Source organism: Triticum dicoccoides, chromosome 4A (assembly GCF_002162155.2).
Source record: "Triticum dicoccoides isolate Atlit2015 ecotype Zavitan chromosome 4A, WEW_v2.0, whole genome shotgun sequence".
Taxonomy (NCBI): domain Eukaryota; kingdom Viridiplantae; phylum Streptophyta; class Magnoliopsida; order Poales; family Poaceae; genus Triticum; species Triticum dicoccoides.
This window is the reverse complement of record NC_041386.1, coordinates 568,699,073-568,720,712: the sequence shown is the minus strand read 5'-3', so window position 1 is coordinate 568,720,712 and position 21,640 is coordinate 568,699,073.

Sequence of the window (21,640 nt, the reverse complement as noted above, 5' to 3'; positions counted from 1 at the left end):
GTCTTCTCCGCCGACTGCTGGGCCCCACCGACTGGCTAGGTACGGAGCCGACAGGCCGCGTCCGCTGCAGGCGGGTCTTGCCGGCTGCTGATTAATGTAGCTGTGCTTCTGATGACGCGGGCTTGGTCATGGAGTCGTGACAACAGCCCCGCCGCCTGGCGGGCGATCACTATTGCCACTCTCTGTCACATCTGATTAATGGCGCGTGGGCCCCGGGGGAGGGTCTGGCCGACTCTCGGGGGCCGACTCTCAAGCGCTGATGTCAGGGCCGGCACGGTAATAGTGCCACGCCGCACGGAGATCTCCCCGGGTACGGCGTGCTGTGGCCATGCCTGCCCCTGGTAAGGGGCGGGAGCGGGCTTTACTGTAGCCACTCCCCGGTCATGTCCCTCCCGATGAGGATATGGGGTTTGTTGGAGTCGCGGTCCGACTCCCCAAGGTCGGCTTCTTGGGAAGTCGGCAGTCAGGAGTCGGCTTATCCTGAAGTCGTTCCTGGGACTCGGCCGCGAGTGGCTAGTCGGTTGCCTTGTCGCCGACTTCTCTAAAGGCGGCTCCGTGTCCTGGGATCTTGAGGGGCGCAGCCTACCCCGATGTCTTGAAAGATTCTGGGGCTCGGGTTAGCCTACCCGTGGCCCATTACTCCGACAGTAGTCCCCGAAGATGATGAGGCACCGCGGACGATCGGCCGAGAAGCCTCGGCAGTTTCTCTTTTCGGGTGCTCGACACATGGTTCTTGCTTGATTTCCGCCGGGCCGACTAGAAGGAGTCGGACCCGCCCAACTCTGACTTGCACAGTATTTCGAACATCATGGCGGGATCCAAGTAGCGTGCCGGCTAAGCTTCCAGGCCGCCGCCTGTTCCGGGCCCGTCACGTGGCAACGCGCGGCCAGGCCAGTCTGCCAGCCTACGTGCGTGACGGGACAGGCCCGTAGGAGGGCCCCGCCATTACCCTGCCTCGGCGCTTGAGCGGATCCGCTGTGGCCCGTGCGGACGGTTGGGATTCTTGTGAAGTTACTGCGCGCAGTAACTTTGTCCCGGAAACGTGGGGGTCATGGGGTCGTGACGCAGTAAATCCCACGACCGCCCCCTCGGCTTCGCAGCCCATGAGGCTATAAGTAGGGGGAGGAGGGGGCGCGGCAGAGCACGCGCGCCCCTCCTTCCCACTACTCCTTGCTCTTCTCCTTCTTCTTCTTCCTCGCCCCGCCGTGCGCCCAAGCTTTGACGAACGCCGCGGCGAACAGCTCACGATGAGTTCTTCTTCTGCCGTCGCGCCTCCCTCGGTGCATTCTGGCACCTGGGACGGCTCAGAAGTTCACGATCACCACATCGAGTTCCTCCGCAAGACTCGTCGTCTCCCCGGCGAAGATTACGTGCGGGTGTGTCTTGCGTGGAGGGGGAGATTTCCCCAGCGCCGGAGGAGGGCGAGCGGGTCATCTTCCGCTCGCACTGCCTGCGCGGATTGGGGCTGCCGGCGAGCAGCTTCTTCTGCTCTTTTCTGGAGTTCTACGGCCTCCAGCCGCACCACCTCACGCCCAACACGATGGTGCTGCTGTCCGCCTTCGTGGCCTTGTGCGAAGGCTTCCTCGGAGTCCTCCCCACCCTCAAGCTCTGGGGGGAGTTCTTCTACTCCAAGCTCGGCACCCAGGCTGCAGGCGTGCCGGCTCAATGCGGTGCGTTCATCGCCGGGTGGAGATCGGGGGCCGACAACCCCTTCCCCACCATCAAGCTGATAAAGCGGTGAAGATGTGGCAGCGATCGTACTTCTATGTCCAGAGCGTCTTTGCGAAGGGCGATTGGGTCAACCTGCCGGCTTTTGAAGCCGGCCCGCCGGCTGGGAGACTGCCCAACTGGTCATACCGGGCCAAGTCGCTGACGCCTGCGGGAGCCGGTGCCGTCGCGCGACTCCGAGTGCTAGCGCAGTCGGAGGGCTTGACTGGTCCAGACCTGCTGGCCGCCTTTGTGGTGCGCCGAGTTCTCCCGCTCCAAGGTCGCCCCCACATGATATGCCAAATGAGCGGGCACCGTGACCCGAGTCGGATGTGCACCAAGGACATGCCTCACGAGGAGGTGGCCTACATGGTGAACTACCTCTCAGACAGCAAGCTCCTAGAGGACTGGCGGTTTGGCAAGGAGCCGTACTCTCGCACCAACCCCCCACCCACAGTGAGTTGCCTTTTCTTTCTTTCTTTGGATTGTCTTCTTTCTTGCCGAGTTTGTTTTGTGCGGCCTGACCAGTCGGCTTTGGTCAGAATCCCCTCCTCCATCCACCAGCCGGCACCACGGGACCGGCCCGCGAGTTCCTTGCCGACCGGGCAGAGAGCGACGTCGACGACCCCGATCTGGGAGCGGCGGCTTTGGAAGACGACGCGGAGGGAGGAGGCGGCCCGTGGCTCGGGGCCAGCCTAGAGGACTGGCGTGATGATGAGGAGGAGGTCACCCCCCGCCATCAGCCCAGAGCTAGCCACCCCGGCGCGGGCTCTTCTATCGCTCCGGGTGCTCCAGGCGGCGGGAAGAAGCGTAGGGCCGTGCCGACCTTGTTCGGCAGTCGGCCGAAGAAGCCCAAGAGTTCGGCTGCGGCGACCCGGCGGGACGAGGCGGCTGCGAAGGCCATCTGCTTCCGTAAGGAAGTGAAGAAGCCGCCACTGGTCTCCGGGTGAGTATTCCGTCTCAATGCTTTATTCTTTCTTTGTGGCTTTGTCTGAGTCTTTTACTTGCTTCCCTTGCTTCAGGGCTCCCCTCACTCTTGAGAGGGTCGTCGCCGCCTCCGTCATGGGGTTAGCGGAGACGTCCGCCTCCACTCGGCGGATTGACCCCGCCGCCGACCTCTGGGAGGCGATGGAGCGGAATGCGCAGGAGAAGCGCAACGAGGAAGAGGCCGCCCGCCTGGAGAAGGTGGAGGCCGATAAGGCGGAGGCCTCCGCCAAGAAGAAACTGGCCGAGGCCGAAGCTGTCGCCGCGACGAAGCGGCAGGCTGAGGAGGCCGCGCACCGCCAATCGGCGGTGTTCGTCACCCCCCTGAACTCTGCGCCGCCGCCTCCGGAGTTCACAGGGCAGACTGGGGAAGCCGGCAGCGAGAACCCCATCCTGGAGAGGGAAGGCGGCGACTCCTCCACGCCGGACGTGATCGTTCCGCCGCCACCTCCGCCGTCGTCTGGGGGCGCGCAAGGGGAACAGCCGGCAGACCTGCCGGTGCCTCCGACTGAAGATGAGGCCGTGGCGAGGCTACTCCTTCAAGTCGGCTCGCCAACGCGCCGCCGTCTTGAGAAGGCGACTTCGGCGCCACGCCCCCTGGAGACCGGCACCGCCAGCTCGGCGATCCCAGACGCCAAAGCAACAAGCGCCGCACCCATTGGGTGGATGCGAGGAGGCGGCACACGGCCGCTGAACCAGGCGCTTCTGGACGTCCAGACGAAGCTGCGAGCTGAGGGCGACGCGATCCAGAATTGCACCAAGGCATACCTGGCATCACGAGCAGCCATCCGGGTATGCTTTCTCTTTGGTCCTCTTTTTTTCTTGTTTTTGTTCCTCTCTGTGGGGGCGCGCCAGCACACTCACTGGGTGTAGTCCTCGAGTTTCGGGCCGGCTGCTGAGCAGGCGGCCCGGAACACCAATTGGTGAGTTCCGGGTACTTACTTTGTCTGAAATATTTTGTCGCAGGACTACCACAACCTCCGTGTTACTGCCTTCAACCGTAACGTTGAGCTGGGCAAGCGGACCGCTGACTTGTCAGAGAGCTAGAGTGAGTCCTTTTTCTTCTTTGCGGGAGCGATCTGGCGCACCCGCGGGCTGTAGTCCCCGAGATTCGGGCCGATTGCTGAGCAGTCGGGCCGGATCTCCCTGGCGACCTTCTTTACTGATGACTTAACGCCTTCTTTCTTCCTTCTCTTCAGAAGCCAACGTTGTTCTTCAACAGCAGCTGAGCGAAGCCAACTCCGCGTTGGGCACCATGGGGGAGGAGTGCAGCAAGCTCGCCACAGAGCGCGATCTGCTGGCACTCAATTGGCAGAGTAGAGGGAGCTTCTTGCGAAGACGCAGAAGGAGGCGGAAGAGGCGGAAACCGCTCTCCTGGCCGAGTTCGCGAGCGAGCGCTCCTCCTGGACTGACAAAGAGGCAATGCTGGCCTCCGGCTTCCATGAGATTGAAGACATTATTGATGGTGAGTTTCTTTACTTTCTTTCTTCGAGCTGTCGATTATAAATCATGCCGACTCCCGGTTTTTGACTTGTTTCTTCGTTTCTTCCATCTTGGCAGACTTCTTCCCTGGGCACTCACAGGCCGCCATCCAAGCCATCGAGGCTGGCCGTGAAGGTCGGAGGGCGGAAGGTGTAGAGATCACCGCCGACGCCCCCCGAACCCTTGATGAGCATATCCTGAGCATCGAGGCTCGCCTTCGGCCGACTCACCGGATGCTGCGCCGGCTTCAACGTGTCGGTGCCCAGGGGATTGCTGCCCTGTGGCCGGACATGCAGGCTCCGCGCACCCCTAGTCGGACTGCCGACTGGCTGGAGGTCGCGGCTTGTCGTCTTGAAGCCTGGAAAGGTTCCTCGGCCCGAGCTGGAGCATGCCGGGCCTTGGAGTTCGTCAAGGCGTGGTATCTGGGGCTGGACCTAGACCGGCTGGCCACACTCCGGTCAGAGGCCCAGCCGGAGCTGGTAGCTGCGGAAGACGCCCTCGTCAAGCGTGCTGCGGCGATCGCCGAGTACACCGACACCAGGATCTTCGTCCCCGAGCGGTCTGAAGACGGCGAGGAGGTACCGCCGGAGTGGTTTGGGATGAACCCAGACTACGGCGAGGACTCAGCGGAGGTGATCGGTTCCAGCGCCAAGGAGGAAGGCGAGGCGGAGGACGGAGGCGAGACGGAAGAACCAGAAGACGGAGCGGACGGCCAGCCTCAGCTCGACCGTGCCTCCAGCAACGAGCCGCGTGCGACCGAGCCGACTGCCGCCGGGGGCGATCGAGCCGAGACTGCCCAGCCGGCCGCCCCAACGCCTGACGCTGCCGTCTCCTCCGACCCTCCGAATCCGTCTGCCGCATCTTAGGCTGCCGCCTTATCTTTATTTTATCTGCTTTAGTAGTCTTTGAAGAACTTGTTAATTTGCACAATTCCACCCGCGGGGTGTATTTTGAACTTCTGCTCGAAGATTCGGCCAAGGGCCTATGCTATGTAAATATTTATCCGAATTCTATCTTTTCTTGCTCATTACTCTTTTGGCTTTTTCCTTGCCGCTTCCCCTTAGTTGCCTGTCTTGCCAGTTGGACAGCCGCTCCGCGGACTGCCGTTGGATCAAATGCTTGGCTACTTTGGGGAGGCAAGTACTTAGTCGTTTTAGTGTTTTTTTAGCAAGTTGAATAGAAGGCGGTGAGCCGACTGCCTAATAGTCGGTTTGCGAAAAGAAAAAAGGAAGGCTGGAAGCCGGCTTTAAGCTATGTTCTATGCTTTGAGTCCTTAGCCATTTTTCATGTGAACGCCCATTCTACCTTGCTCCTGCCCACCGTACAGTCACTCTGCAAGCTGCGGCTTCTGACAGGAGACGGCTTAGGCGCCACACACTACTTGTTCGGCTGCAGGAAGCATTTCATAGTGCAAGGCGGCAAGTCCTCGGGCCAACCTGTCGAGCCCGGTGCCAAGCGGCAATCAAAGAGTAACATACTCGTAGGCATAACTTTTGTCATATAGACAAAATAGGGCAGTCCCCGAGCTCGTCTCGGGGGGGCCGAAGTCTTGGTACTTTAATACAAAAGGTAGCATGGTACATACTGCATCAACTGTAAAATCTTCGGAGGAGATTTGCATTCCATGGCCGCTCTGTCTCTTTGCCGGAGTCGGCCCTATTGCGTGTTTGGGGCTTCTGAGTGTCAATCAGGTAGTAGGAGTCGTTGCCCAGCACTTTGCTGATGATGAAAGGGCCTTCCCAAGGTGCCGACAGCTTGTGCTGGCCGGCTGTTCACTGGATCAGTCGGAGCACAAGGTCGCCTTCTTGGAAAGATCTAGGCTTGACCTTCCTGTTGTAGTATCGGCGCAGGCTCTGCTGGTAGATGTTGGACCGGCTGAGTGCCAACAGTCGGCCCTCTTCCAGCAGATCGACGCCGTCTTGACGTGCTTCTTCTGCTTCCTCCTCAGTGTACATGGTGACTCACGGGGAGTCGAACTCTATGTCCGTTGGGATGATGGCTTCGGCACCGTAGACGAGGAAGAAAGGCGTGAAGCCGGTTGACTTGTTTGGAATCGTGCGCAGACTCCATAGGAAGCCAGCAGCCAGTCGAGCGCTCCAGAGGCTCGACCAGCCGGGGCTTGATGCCGGACAGGATGAGGCCGATTGCTTGCTCCACCTGGCCGTTTGACTATGGATGGGCGACGGACGCTAGGTCCAGTCGGATGCCCTATGTTGCGCAAAAATGGGCCAAGGCGCCTTTGGCAAAATTTGTGCCATTGTCGGTGATGATGCTGTGTGGTATGCCATACCGAATTGTGATATCGGAGATGAAAGTCACAGCAGTCGGACCGTTCAGTTTCTTGATTGGCTTCGCTTCTATCCACTTGGTGAACTTGTCCATTGCGACAAGTGAGTTAAGCCACCTCGTGCCGTCTTGAATGGTCCCACCATGTCTAGACCCCAAACTGCGAAAGGCCAGGCAATGGGAATGGTCTTGAGTGCAGAAGCCGGCTGGTGCGGCTTGGAGCTGAACTTCTGGCACCCTTTGCATTTTTGGACCAATTCCTTGGCCTCTTCTAAGGCAGTCGGACAGAAGAAACCGTGTCGAAAGGCTTTTGCGACGAGTGCTCTTGAAGCCGCATGGTGGCCGCACTCGCCTTGATGGATGTCTTTGAGAATTGCTTGGCCTTGCTCTGGCTCTACGCAGCGCTGGTAGACACCAGTGACGCTGCGCTTGACCAGCTCTCTGTTGACTATGGTGTAGGCTGCCGCTCGGCGTTGTACTTGCCGAGCTAAGGTCTCATCAGTCTACAGCTCTTTGCTCACCAGGAATTTGAGGATGGGCTGGGCCCATGAGGGTGCTGCTATTTCTTCGAGTGCCAGAAATGTGACTTGGACGAGGGCGGCTGGCTGGGAGGAGGCGGGTTGGAGTCAACAACCGCTTGCTGGGTTAATGAAGTCCCTAGGCCGACTGGCGCGGCTCTTGGGCCGAGTTCTGGAGTCTTCGAGCCCGCCGCCGCAGTCCCCGGGCCGGGTACTGCAGTCCCTGGGCCGGCTTCGACTGTGGCGCCTTTGGAGCCATCTGCCAAAATCCTCGCACCGTCTGCTGGGGCTCTGGAGTCGGATCTGACTTCTTCGGGGGGAGCCGGCACAAAGATGGAGTCTGATTCTGGTGAAGGCTTGACAGACGGCTTGAGGAGGCGCTGAAGGGCGACGCTGGATGGTATTGCTTGGCGGGTAGAGCCGATTCGTGCCAAGGCGTCTGCTTGGTCATTGTCGTTTCTTGGCACATGGAGGAACTCGCACCCCTCGAAATATCCACTGAGTTGCTGCACGAGGAAACGGTAACTCGCCATGTTTGCATCTTTGGTGTCCCAGTCGCCAGATGACTGTTGGACCACTAAGTCCGAGTCGCCATAACACAGGATCCAGAAAATGCCAAGTTCTTTGGCAAGCCAGAGCCCGTGAATGAGCGCCTCGTACTCAGCGACGTTGTTGGAGGCGGCAAAATGGATTTACAGTCCGTATTTGAGCTTGTCGCCTTTAGGAGAAGTGAGGACGACGCCGGCTCCCAAGCCGGTGCGCATCTTGGAGCCGTCGAAATGCATCCGCCAATGGGTGGAGTCGGGCGCTGGAGGTAGGTACTGGGTCTCGGCCCAGTCGACAAGAAAGTTGGCCAGTGCTTGTGACTTGATGGTGGTGCGGGGCTGGTAGTGGATGGTGTAGGGAGCCAGCTCTATGGCCCACTTGGCCACTCGGCCAGAAGCATCTCGGCTTCCGATGATCTCGGCAAGTGGGGCCGTGCAGACCATAGTGATTGGATGCTCTTGAAAGTAAGGCTTCAATTTCTTGGCGGTAAAGTGTACGCCATAGCACATCTTCTGGTAGTGGGGGTAGTTCTGCTTGGAGGCCGACAGTACTTCGCTCAGGTAATATACCGGTCGCTGGACAGGTAGTGCCTTGCCTTCCTCCTTGCGTTCCACTACAATGACCGTGCTGACTACCCGGCTGGTGGTGGCGATGTACAGGAGCATAGGTTCCTTAGGAGTCGGAGCCGCCAGAACGGGTGGAGTAGTCAGCATCTTCCTCAACTGGAGAAAAGCTTCGTCTGCCTTATGGTTCCATTCGAAGAAAGTGGTCTTCTTCATGAGTTGGTATAAGGGGAGAGTTTCTCGCCCAGCCGACTGATGAACCGGCTGATGGACGCCAAGCAGCCGGTGAACTTTTGCACGTCCAGCAGTTAGCTTGGTACCTCCATCCTCTCAATGGCCTTGATCTTTATAGGGTTGCATTCTATGCCGCGTTCGGAGACCAGGAAGCCAAGGAGTTGGCTGGCCGGTACTCCGAAGACGCACTTCTCGGGGTTGATTGATCTGGAATCGGCGCGGGTTCATAAAGGTCTCCTTGAGGTCTTCCAGCAGTGTTCCATGCTTCTCCGTCTTCACCACCACATCGTCCATGTAGACGTGGGTGTTTCTGCCGAGTTACTTGAGGAGGCATTTATGCATGCAACGCTGAAAGGTGGCGCCGGCATTCCTCAAGCCGAACGTCATGGTGAGGTAGCAGAAGGCTCCAAACGGCGTGATGAAGGCGGTCTTCAGTCTGTCAGCCGGGTTCAGCTTGATCAGGTGATATCCTGAGTATGCATCCAAAAAGCTCAACAGCTCGCATCCGGCGGTGGAATCTATCACCTGGTCAATTCTTGGTAGAGCAAACGGGTCCTTGGGGCAGGCCTTGTTGAGGCTTGTGTAGTCAATACACATTCGCCACTGCTTGTTCTTCTTCAGTACCAGGACCGGATTGGCCAGCCACTCTGGAAAGAATACTTCCATAATGAAGCCGGCCGCTAGGAGCCAGGCTATTTCTTCTCCGACAACTCTTCTCTTCTCTTCTGATAGGCGGCGCAGGGGCTGCCTGACCGGCTTTGCATCAGATCGGACATGTAGCTTGTGCTCGGCGAATTCCGTTGGTACACCTGGCATGTCTTTGGGGGACCATGCGAAGATGTCCCGATTCTCACGGAGGAAATCAACGAGCTCGCCTTCCTATTTGCTGTCGAGGTTTGCGCCTATGACAGCGTACCTCTCTGGTGCTCCGAATCCAAGGGTATCTTCTTTGTCTCCTTGGTCGGCTTGAACGAACCCTCAGCCTCCGACTCCTTTGGGTCAGGCGATACCTCTAGCTGCTTGCCGGCCATCGCCACAACCCGTTCAAGGAGCCGCTTCTCGGCCGCGATCACCAGCGACTCGGCTAGCCGACTGCTCTCAGCCGCACAGGCAGACGACTTCCGGTAGTCGCCGGCTACGGTCAGAATCCCCCTGGAACTGGGCATCTTCATTTTGAGGTAGGCGTAGTGGGGGACCGCCATGAACTTGGCCAAGGCGGGTCGGCCAAGTAGTGCATGGTATGGGCTCTCAAGGTCCACCACCTCAAACCAAACTGACTCTCGGCGGAAGTGATCTTTGTCTCCGAAGAGGACGTCCATCAGGATCTTGCCAATTGGTGAGCAGGAAAGCCCAGGAACAATGCCGTGGAACACAGTCCGGCTATTCTGAAGCTGTCTTTGCTTGATTTCTAATTTCTCCATGGTGTCCTTGTACAGGATGTTAATGTTGCTGCCTCCGTCTATTAGAACTCGCGAGAAACAAGCAGCTCGTCTATCCGTGGCAAAGGTGGCATCCAAGACCAAAGCATAAGAGCCCGAACTCGGCATCACCTCTGGGTGATCAGCCCTGCTCCAGCTGATAGGCTTCTCGGACCAGTGCATGAACTCTGGCATCTCTGATGCTACTGCATTCACCTCTTGTCGCTGCAACCGCCAGCTGCGTCGATCATCAGCCATACTGGTAAATACCATGTAGGCTCCGTGTTCTTCGGGGTATTCGTCTTGTACTGCGCCGACCGGCCTAATAGCCGACTGCTGGGGTGGAGGCGGTGACGGCTGCCCAGCAGGCGGGGAAGGTAGGAGGCCGTCTCCTTTGGCGATCCTGGTGAGCCAGTGGCACTTCCTGGTGGTGTGATTCGACGGCTTCACGCCGCTATGGAACTCTCAAGGACCATCCAGGGTTTGCTCGTATGAGAAGGCCATCAACCAGTTGGGCTTGCCACCTTTCTGTCGCTTGGGTGGAGGCTGCCCATCCGGCTGCTGGGCTTCAACTGTCCCGACCTGCCAGCTACTGGAAGCCGGCTGCGGGGTCTTGCGCTTGTGGTCGCCCTGTTGTTGCCGCTGACTGGCATCTCCCGCCGGAGTTCTTGGAGCTTGAGGGGCCACTTTGCCAGTTGCGCTAACTTGAATCTCTGCCTTCATGGAGGAGTCGGCCGTGGTGTACTTGTCTGCTATGATCATCAGCTCGTCGAGGGTTTCTGGCTCATCGCAGAGGAGCTTGTGCTTGAGGAGGGTGCCTTCTCTGCACCCGGCGGTGAAGTACTCGATAGCCTGCACCTCGTGCACTCCCTCACAGGAGTTCCGAAGCTCGGCCCAACGCATGAGGTAGTCGCGAGTCGACTCGTCGGGACCTTGCATGCACAAGGAGAGCTCACGAGGCTTGGGAGGACGCTTGTACGTGTTGGTGAAGTTGCGGACGAATGCTTCGGTGAAGTCGACCCAGCTGTTGATGCTGCGGGGCTTCAGGTTGTTCAGCCATGTCCGGGCCATGCCCTGGAGCATGAGCGGAACATATTTTACGGCGACACGCTTGTTACCGTTCGCTATGCTGACAGCCGTGGAGTAGTTGACTAGCCAGTCTTCCGGCTTCATGGATCTGGTGTACTTGGGCGTGTGTCTTGGGAGTGTGAATCCTTTGGGAAAGGGCTCGTCTCGAATGCGGGGCCCGAAACAAGGTGGACCCAACTCGTCTTCTTCTTCCAACGCCAGGGATCGGTGAAGCCGGTCGATCCGGTGGCGGGCGTAGTTTTCCCCGACTCCCTCTCGGCGGCCAAGGCGGTCGCCAAGAATCGGATGATCAACAGGCGGCGGGGAGACTCGCCTTTCCCTGCGAGGAGGAGGAGGTGGACAGTCGTCCCGTTGTTCTACTGCTCTCGGGCGGCCGTCTCGGTCGCGCTCTATGGTAATGTGAGTCCGACTGTGGCTGACAGTTGGATCCTTGTCCTTTCTTCCTCGAGCGCCGCCCGTCGGCGTTCGAGACGTCGCGCCTTGGTCTCGGCGAAGGTCGTTGTTTTGCCGCTGCGGCGCCTCTGTGTGGCAGGCGGCCTCGTTCTACGCGGCAGCCGCGTCGAGGAGCCGCTGGACTCGCTCCATCATCAGGCGGCGCTCTTCGCCCTCGAAATTGTCCAGCTCGTCTGCCGCCGCCTGGGCGTCTCGAATGTTCTCCGCAGGTGTAGCGTACACAGGGCGACTTGCCCCAAACAGGTTGGCGATGGCTACGCCGCGCTGCTGGACCGTGCCAAGGCGGCTGGGCCCAGCTGGGGCTGGCGAGCCACCAACAGCGCGATCCATCTCTCGCTGGTAGGCTTCTGACAAGCGTCTCATGCTAGCCAGCTTCTTCGCACCTTCGACCAGCTGAAGGCGGCGCGCCTCCAACGTCTCCGCGTCAGCGTCTTCCGGAATGGGCGCAGTCAGGTCTTGTAGCGCCGCGCCAAGTGGGTCATGCGCTCCTCCGCCAGGGAGCTCGTCATGACTGATAACGAGCACCTCGGTGATGGTGCTTCCGCCGCTCTCCGCACGAGGGAGAGGCTCGTCGTACACCACCACATTAGTGGGGAACGCGTCGAGCGACGCGGTGTCGGAGTCGACCAGCATCGGGTCGGTGGAACCTACAGACTCCAAGTCCACAGCAGGCTCGCCGGCGACGTGGAGTTGATCGAGGAGGCCCGCGAGGAGGCTCTCGGAGCCGCCCGTGCCTGCGTCGGATGCAGGTTCGTCGGAGATGCGAACCTCGCCGACAAGTTCTGCGAGGCGGCTAGCTACGCAGGCGATCTCAACGCCGTGCAGCGCGTCGGTGCAAACTCCGTCTGGCATGCCTGGCTGACTGCGCTCGCCAGGGAGGAAAAGGGTTCCCGTCCAGAATAGGTCTCTAGACGATGGTGCACCAGGCCCCACGGTGGGCGCCAAATGTCGAGGGTTGGGTGCGACATATGCCAAAGGATGGCTTATCATGGTGGGGGCGAGTAGAACGTCGCCGGTGCCTGGAAACGGGATGAGGCGTAGACATGCACGCCGGCGAATCTTACCCAGCTTCAGGGCTCTCCGGGGAGATAATACCCCTACTGCTGCTCTACGGGGTCTCCGCATGATCACTATGGCAAAGGGTTTACACGATTGCTCCTTGAGTTGTTTCCTAGAGGTAGGAGAGGGCAAGGCTAGCTCTCTCCCCCCTAGATGATCTGGTCTAGATCTAATGGTTTCCAACCCTTTGCATGGGTGCCCTGGGGGGTTTATATAGGCCTACCCCCAGGGGTACAATGGTAATCCGGCTGGACGCGGGCCCAGCCGTCAGTGCCTCCGGCCTCCGTCTTCTCCGCCGACTGCTGGGCCCCGCCGACTGGCTAGGTACGGAGCCGACAGGCCGCGTCCGCCGCGGGCGGGTCTTGCCGGCTGCTGATTAATGTAGCCGTGCTTCTGATGACGCGGGCTTGGTCATGGAGTCGTGATAACAGCCCCGCCGCTTGGCGGGCGATCACTATTGCCACTCTCTGTCACATCTGATTAATGGCGCGTGGGCCCCGGGGGAGGGTCTGGCCGACTCTCGGGGGCCGACTGGTGGCGCACTTGCCGTCTCAGTGGGACCCGCCGCCCCAGGGTCGTACAGACAAGCCGTCGTGGGCGCAGGATTCGGTCCTTCCGCGCTGATGTCAGGGCCGGCACGGCAACAGTGCCATGCCGCACGGAGATCTCCCCGGGTACGGTGTGCTGTGGCCATGCCTGCCCCTGGTAAGGGGCGGGAGCGGGCTTTACTATAGCCACTCCCCGGTCATGTCCCTCCCGATGAGGATATGGGGTTTGTTGGAGTCGCGGTCCGACTCCCCAAGGTCGGCTTCTTGGGAAGTCGGCAGTCAGGAGTCGGCTTATCTTGAAGTCGTTCCTGGGACTCGGCCGCGAGTGGCTAGTCGGTTGCCTTGCCGCCGACTTCTCTAAAGGCGGCTCCGTGTCCTGGGATCTTGAGGGGCGCAGCCTGCCCCGATGTCTTGAAAGGTTCTGGGACTCGGGTTAGCCTACCCGTGGCCCATTACTCCGACACGATGTGTGTTGGAAGTGGTTCCAAGATTGATATGATCATCATCGCACACTCCCTATACTTTCGGGGTTAGTGTTGAACCTAAATAAATTTTATTTGGTGTTTACATTAAGCATGAATATGATTTGATCATGTTTATTGCAATACGATTATTCATTTAAAGTCAGAGGATAATTGTTGTTCTGTTTACATGAATAAAACCTTCAATGGTCATACACCCAAGGTGAATGGTTTATTGAATCTCGATCATAGTGATACACATATTCATAATATTGAAGCCAAAAGATTCAAAGTTAATAATGATAGTGCAACTTATTTGTGGCACTGTCGTTTAGGTCATATTGGTGTAAAGCGCATGAAGAAATTCCATGTTGATGGGCTTTTGGAATCACTTGATTATGAATCAGTTGATGCTTGCGAACCATGCCTCATGGGCAAGATGACTAAGACTCCGTTCTTCGGAACAATGGAGCGAGCAACAGACTTGTTGGAAATAATACATATTGATGTATGCAATCCGATGAGTGTTGAGGCTCGCGGCGGGTATCGTTATTTTCTGACCTTCACAGATGATTTGAGAAGATATGGGTATATCTACTTGATGATACATAAATCTGAAACATTTAAAAAGTTCAAATAATTTCAGAGTGAAGTGGAAAATCATTGTAACAAGACAATAAAGTTTCTACAATCTAATCGTGGAGGAGAATATTTGAGTTACGAGTTTGGTCTTCATTTGAAACAATGCGGAATAGTTTCACAACTCACGTCACCTGGAACACCACAGCGTAATGGTGTGTCCGAACATCGTAACCGTACTTTATTAGATATGGTGCAATCTATGATGTCTCTTACGGATTTACCACTATCGTTTTGGGGTTATGCATTAGAGACAACTGCATTCAAGTTAAATAGGGCATCATCTAAATCCGTTGAGACGACTCCATATGAACTGTGGTTTGGCAAGAAACCAAAGTTGTCGTTTCTTAAAGTTTGGGGTTGCGATGCTTATGTGAAAAAGTTTCATCCTGATAAGCTCAAACCCAAATCGGAGAAATGTGTCTTCATAGGATACCAAAAGGAGATAGTTGGGTACACCTTCTATCACAGACCCGAAGGCAAGACATTTGTTGCTAAGAATGGATCCTTTCTAGAGAGGGAGTTTCTCTCGAAAGAAGTGAGTGGGAGGAAAGTAGAACTTGATGAGGTAACTGTACCTGCTCCCTTATTGGAAAGTAGTTCATCACAGAAATATGTTCCTGTGACTCCTACACCAATTAGTGAGGAAGCTAATGATGATGATCATGTAACTTCAGATCAAGTTACTAGCGAACCTCGTAGGTCAACCAGAGTGAGATCCGCACCAGAGTGGTATGGTAATCCTGTTCTGGATGTCATGTTACTTGACCATGACGAACCTACGAACTATGAGGAAGCAATGATGAGACCAGATTTCGCGAAATGGCTTGAGGCCATGAAATCTGAGATGGGATCCATGTATGAGAACAAAGTATGGACTTTGATTGACTTGCCTGATGATCGGTAAGTCATTTAGAATAAATGGATCTTCAAGAGGAAGATGGGCACTGATAGTAGTGTTACTATCTACAAAGCTCGAATTGTCATAAAAATGTTTTCGACCAGTTCAAAGTGTTGACTACGATGAGAGTTTCTCACTCATATCAATGCTTAAAAGTCTGTCTAAATCATGTTAGCAGTTGCCGCATTTTATGAAATCTGGCAAATGGATGTCAAAACTGCATTCCTTAATGGATTTCTTAAAGAAGAATTGTATATGATACAACAAGAAAGTTTTGTCAATCCTAAAGGTGCTAAGAAAGTGTGCAAGCTCCAACGATCCATCTATGGACTGGTGCAAGCATCTCGGAGTTGGAATATATGCTTTGATAAAGTGATCAAAGCATATGGTTTTATACAGACTTGCGGTGAAGCCTGTATTTACAAGAAAGTGAGTGGGAGCACTACAACACTTCTGATAAGTATATGTGAATGAAATATTGTTGATCGGAAATAATATAGAATTTTCTAGAAAGCATAAAGGAGTGTTTGAAAAGAGTTTTTCAAGGAAAGACCTCGATGAAGCTACTTACATATTAAGCATCAAGATATATAGAGATAGATCAAGACGCTTGATATATTTTCAATAAGTACATACCTTGACAAGATTTTGAAGTAGTTCAAAATGGAAAAGTTAAAGAAGGAGTTCTTGCCCGTGTTGTAAGGTGTGAAGTTGAGTAAAGACTCCAAACCCGACCACAGCAGAAAATAGAAAGAGAATGAAAAGTCATTCCCTATGCCTCAGTCATAGGTTCTATGAAGTATGCTATGCTGTTTACCAGTCCTATTGTATACCTTAGCATGATTCTGGCAAGGGAGTACAATAGCGATCTAGGAGTAGATCACTGGACAACGGTCAAAATTATCCTTAGTGGACTAAGGAAATATTTCTCAGTTATGGAGGTGATAAAAGAGTTCTTCGTAAAGAGTTACGTCGATGCAACCTTTTTACATCGATCTAGATGACTCTAAGTCTCAATCTGGATACATATTGAAAGTGGGAGCAATTAGCTAGAGTAGCTCCGTGCAAAGCATTGTAGACATAGAAATTTGCGAAATACATACAAATCTGAATGTTGCAGACCCGTTGACTAAATTTCTCTCACAAGCAAAACATGATCACTCTTTGGGTGTTAATCACATAGCGGTGTGAAATAGATTATTGACTCTAGTAAACCCTTTGGGTGTTAGTCACATGGAGACGTGAACTAATCACATAAAGATGTGAACTATTGGTGTTAAATCACATGACGATGTGAACTAGATTATTGACTCTAGTGCAAGTGGGAGACTAAAGAAAATATGCCCTAGAGGCAATAATAAAGTTGTTATTTATATTTCCTTATATCATGATAAATGTTTATTATTCATGCGAGAATTGTATTAACCGGAAACATAATACATGTGTGAATACATAGACAAACAGAGTGTCACTAGTATGCCTCTACTTGACTAGCTCGTTGATCAAAGATGATTATGTTTCCTAACTGTGACGCCCCTGATTCAATCGTACACTAATCATACACGCAAACGTGTACGATCAAGATCAGGGACTCACGCGAAGATATCACAACACAACTCTACAAATAAAATAAGTCATACAAGCATCATATTACAAGCCGGGGGCCTCGAAGGCTCGAATACAAGAGCTCGATCATAGACAAGTCAGCGGAAGCAATAATATCTGAGTATAGACATAAGTTAAACAAGTTTGCCTTAAGAAGGATAGCACAAACTGGGATGCAGATCGAAAGAGGCGCAGGCCTCCTGCCTGGGATCCTCCTAAACTACTCCTGGTCGCCATCAGCGGGCTGCACGTAGTAGTAGGCACCTCCAGTGTAGTAGTAGTAGTCGTCGTCGACTGGCTCCTGGGCTCCAACGTCTAGTCGCAGCAATCGGGTATAGGAAAGGGGAAAGGGGGGAGAAAAGCAACCATGAGTACTCATCCAAAGTACTCGCAAGCAAGGAGCTACACTACATATGTATGCATTGGTATCAACTGGAATAAGGCTATCATATGTGGACTGAACTGCAGAAAGCCAGAATAAGAGGGGGATAGCTAGTCCTTTTGAAGACTACACTTCTGGTAACCTCCATCTTGCAGCATGTAGAAGAGAGCAGAAGGTAAGTCCACCAAGTAGCATCGCATAGCATAAATCCTACCCGGTGATCCTCTCCTCGTCGCCCTGTTAGAGAGCGACCACCGGGTTGTATCTGGCACTTAGAAGGGTGTGTTTTATTAAGTATCCGGTTCTAGTTGTCATAAGGTCAAGGTACAACTCCAAGTCGTCCTGTTACCGAAGATCACGACTATTCGAATAGATTAACTTCCCTGCAGGGGTGCACCACATTTCCCAACACGCTCGATCCCATTTGGCCGGACACACTTTCCTGGGTCATGCCCGGCCTCGGAAGATCAACACGTCGCAACCCTACCTAGGCACAACAGAGAGGTCAGCACGCCGGTCTAAATCCTATGGCGCAGGGGTCTGGGCTCATCGCCCTTTGCACACCTGCACGTTGCGAACGCGGCCGGTGAGCAGACCTAGCCTCCCTTATACAAGAGTAGGCGTTCCAGTCCAACCCGACGCGCGCTGCTCAGTCGCTGACATCACGAAGGCTTCGGCTGATACCACGACATCGAGTGCCCATAACTGTCCCCGCGTAGATGGTTAGTGCGTATAGGCCAGTAGCTAGACTCAGATCAAATACCAAGATCTCGTTAAACATGTTATTTTGAAATAACCACGAACGCCGACCAGGGCCAGGCCCACCTCTCTCCTAGGTGGTCTCAACCTGCCCTGTCGCTTCGCCACAAAGATCCACTCGCGGGTACTCCTACGAGCCGACCCGTCTTTTAGTCATCACATGTATCGTCTATGATCGAGCTCTTGTATTCGAGCCCTCGAGGCCCCTGGCTTGTAATATGATGCTTGTATGACTTATTTTATTCGTAGAGTTGTGTTGTGATATCTTCCCGTGAGTCCCTGATCTTGATCGTACACGTTTGCGTGTATGATAGTGTACGGTCAAATTGGGGGCGTCACACTAACCATAGACATGAGTTGTCATTTGATAAACGGGATCACGTAATTAGGAGAATGATGTGATTGACTTGACCCATTCCGTTAGCTTAGCACTTGATCGTTTTAGTTTACTTCTATTGCTTTCTTCATGACTTATACATGTTCCTATGACTATGAGATTATGCAACTCCCGATTACCGGAGGAACACTTTGTGTGCTACCAAACGTCACAACATAACTGGGTGATTATAAAGGTGCTCTACAGGTGTCTCCGATGGTACTTCTTGAGTTGGCATAGATCAAGATTACGATTTGTCACTCCGATTGTTGGAGAGGTATCTCTGGGCCCTCTCGGTAATGCACATCACTATAAGCCTTGTAAGCAATGCAACTAATGAGTTAGTTGTGGGATGATGCATTATGGAAAAGAGTAAAGAGACTTGCCGGTAACGAGATTGAACTAGGTATTGAGATACCAACGATCAAATCTCGGGCAAGTAACATACCAATGACAAAGGGAACACCGTATGTTGTTATGCAGTTTAACCGATAAAGATCTTCGCAGAATATGTAGGAAGCAATATGAACATCCAGGTTCCGCTATTGGTTATTGACCGGAGACGTGTCTCGGTCATGTCTACATAGTTCTCGAACCCGTAGGGTCCGCACGCTTAACGTTCGATGGCGATCGGTATTATGAGTTTATGTGATTTGATGTACCGAAGGTAGTTTGGAATCCCGGATGAGATCAGGGACATGACGAGGAGTCTCGAAATGGTCGAGACGTAAAGATCGATATATTGGACAACTATATTCGGACATCGGAAAGGTTTCGAGTGATTCAGGTATTTTTTGAAGTACTGGGGAGTTACGGGAATACATGGAAGAAGTATTGGGCCTCATGGACCAAGTGGTGGAAGAGAGGAGGCAGGGCGCACGCCCCCCCTAGCCCAAACCGAATTGGACTAGGGGGCCGTCCCCCTGCTACATCTTGAGCACTGCGTCGGTTTTCCCTTGAAGAGGAAAGGGTGATGCAGCAGAGCGGCGTAAGTATTTCCCTCAGTTTTTTAGAACCAAGGTATCAATCCAGTAGGAGGCCACGCACGAGTCCCTTGCACCTACACAAACAAATAAACTCCCTGCAACCAATGCGATAAAGGGGTTGTCAACCCTTCACGGTCACCTACGAGAGTGAGATCTGATAGATATGATAATATAATATTTTTGGTATTTTTATGATAAAGAGAAATAAAGATGCAAGTAAAATAAATGGCAAAGGAAATAACTAAGTATTGGAAGATTAATATGATTGAAAATAGACTCGGGGGCCATAGGTTTCACTAGAGGCTTCTCTCGAGAGCATAAGTATTACGGTGGGTGAACAAATTACTGTTGAGCAATTGACAGAATTGAGCATAGTTATGAGAATATATAGGTATGATCATGTATATAGGCATCACATCCAAGACAAGTAGACCGACTCCTGCCTGCATCTACTACTTTTACTCCACACATCGACCACTATCCAGCATGCATCTAGAGTATTAAGTTCAAGAGAACAGAGTAACGCTTTAAACAAGATGACATGATGTAGAGGGATAAACTCATGCAATATGATATAAACCCCATCTTGTTATCCTCGATGGCAACAATACAATATGTGCCTTGCTGCTCGTACTGTCACTTGGAAAGGACACCGCAAGATTGAATCCAAAGCTAAGCACTTCTCCCATTGCAAGAAAGATCAATCTAGTAGGCCAAACCAAACTGATAATTCGAAGAGACTTGCAAAGATAACCAATCATACATAAAAGAATTCAGAGAAGATTCAAATATTGTTCAGAGATAAACTTGATCATAAACCCACAATTCATCGGTCTCAACAAACACACCGCAAAAGAAGATTACATTGAATAGATCTCCACAAGAGAGGGGGGGACTTTGTATTGAGATCCAAAAAGAGAGAAGAAGCCATCTAGCTAATAACTATGGACCCGTAGGTCTGAAGTAAACTACTCACACTTCATCGAAGGTGCTATGGTGTTGATGTAGAAGCCCTTTGTGATCGATACCCCCCTCCGGCGGAGCTCCGGAAAAGGCCCCAAGATGGGATCTCGTGGATACAGAAAGTTACGGCGGTGGAATTAGGGTTTTTGCTCCGTATCTGGTACTTTGGGGGTACGTAGGTATATATAGGAGGAAGGAGTACGTCGGTGGAGCAACATGGGCCCCACGAGGGTGGAGGGCGCGCCTGGGGGGTAGGCGCGCCCCCCTACCTCGTGTCTTCCTGGTTGATTGCTTGACGTAGGGTCCAAGTCCTCTGGATCATGGTCGTTCCAAAAATCACGTTCCCGGAGGTTTCATTCCGTTTGGACTCCATTTGATATTCTTTTCCTGCGAAACACTAAAATAGACAAAAAACAACAATTCTGGGTTGGGCCTCCGGTTAATAGGTTAGTCCCAAAAATAATATAAAAGTGTATAATAAAGCCCAATAATGTCCAAAACAGGATATAATATAGCATGGAACAATCAAAAATTATAGATACGTTGGAGACGTATCAAGCATCCCCAAGCTTAATTCCTGCTCATCCTCGAGTAGGTAAATGATAGAAACAGAATTTTTGATGTGGAATGCTACTTGGCATAATTTCAATGTAATTCTCTTAATTGTGGTATGAATATTCAGATCTGAAAGATTCAAGACAAAAGTTCAATATTGACATAGAAATAATAATAGTTCAAGCATACTAACTAAGCAATTATGTTTCTTCAAAATAACATGGCCAAAGAAAGTTATCCCTACAAAATCATATAGTCTGGCTATGCTCCATCTTCACCACATAAAGTATTTAAATCATGCACAACCCTGATGATAGGTAGGTATGGTGGTTGTTTTGAGGAAGGTATATGGTGGGTGTATGGTACCGGCGAAAGGTGCGCGGTATTAGAGAGGCTAGCAATGGTGGAAGGGTGAGAGTGCATATAATCCATGGACTCAACATTAGTCATAAAGAACTCACATACTTATTGCAAAAATCTATTAGTTATCGAAGCAAAGTACTATGCGCATGCTCCTAGGGGGATAGATTGGTAGAAAAGACCATCGCTCGTCCCCGACCGCCACTCATAAGGAGGATAATCAATAAATACATCATGCTCCGACTTCTTAACATAATGGTTCACCATACGTGCATGCTACAGGAATCACAAACTTCAACACAAGCATTTCTCAAATTCACAACTACTCAACTAGCACAACTCTAATATCACCATATCCATATCTCAAAACAATTATCAAGTTTCAAACTTCTCACAGTATTCAACACACTCATAAGATTTTTTTTATTAATATTGAATGCCTAAAATAATTAAAGAAAATTACCATGCTGTTTTATAGGACTCTCAAAATAATCGAAGTGAAGCATGAGAGAACAAAAGTTTCTATAAAACAAATCCACCATCATGCTCTAAAAGATATAAGTGAAGCACTAGAGCAAAAACTATATAACTCAAAAGATATAAGTGAAGCACATAGAGTATTCTAAAAATTTCTGAATCATGTGTGTCTCTCTCAAAAAGGTGTGTGCAGCAAGGATGATTGTGGAAAACTAACAAATAAATACTCAAATAATACAAGACACTCCAAGCAAAACACATATCATGTGGTAAATAAAAATATAGCTCC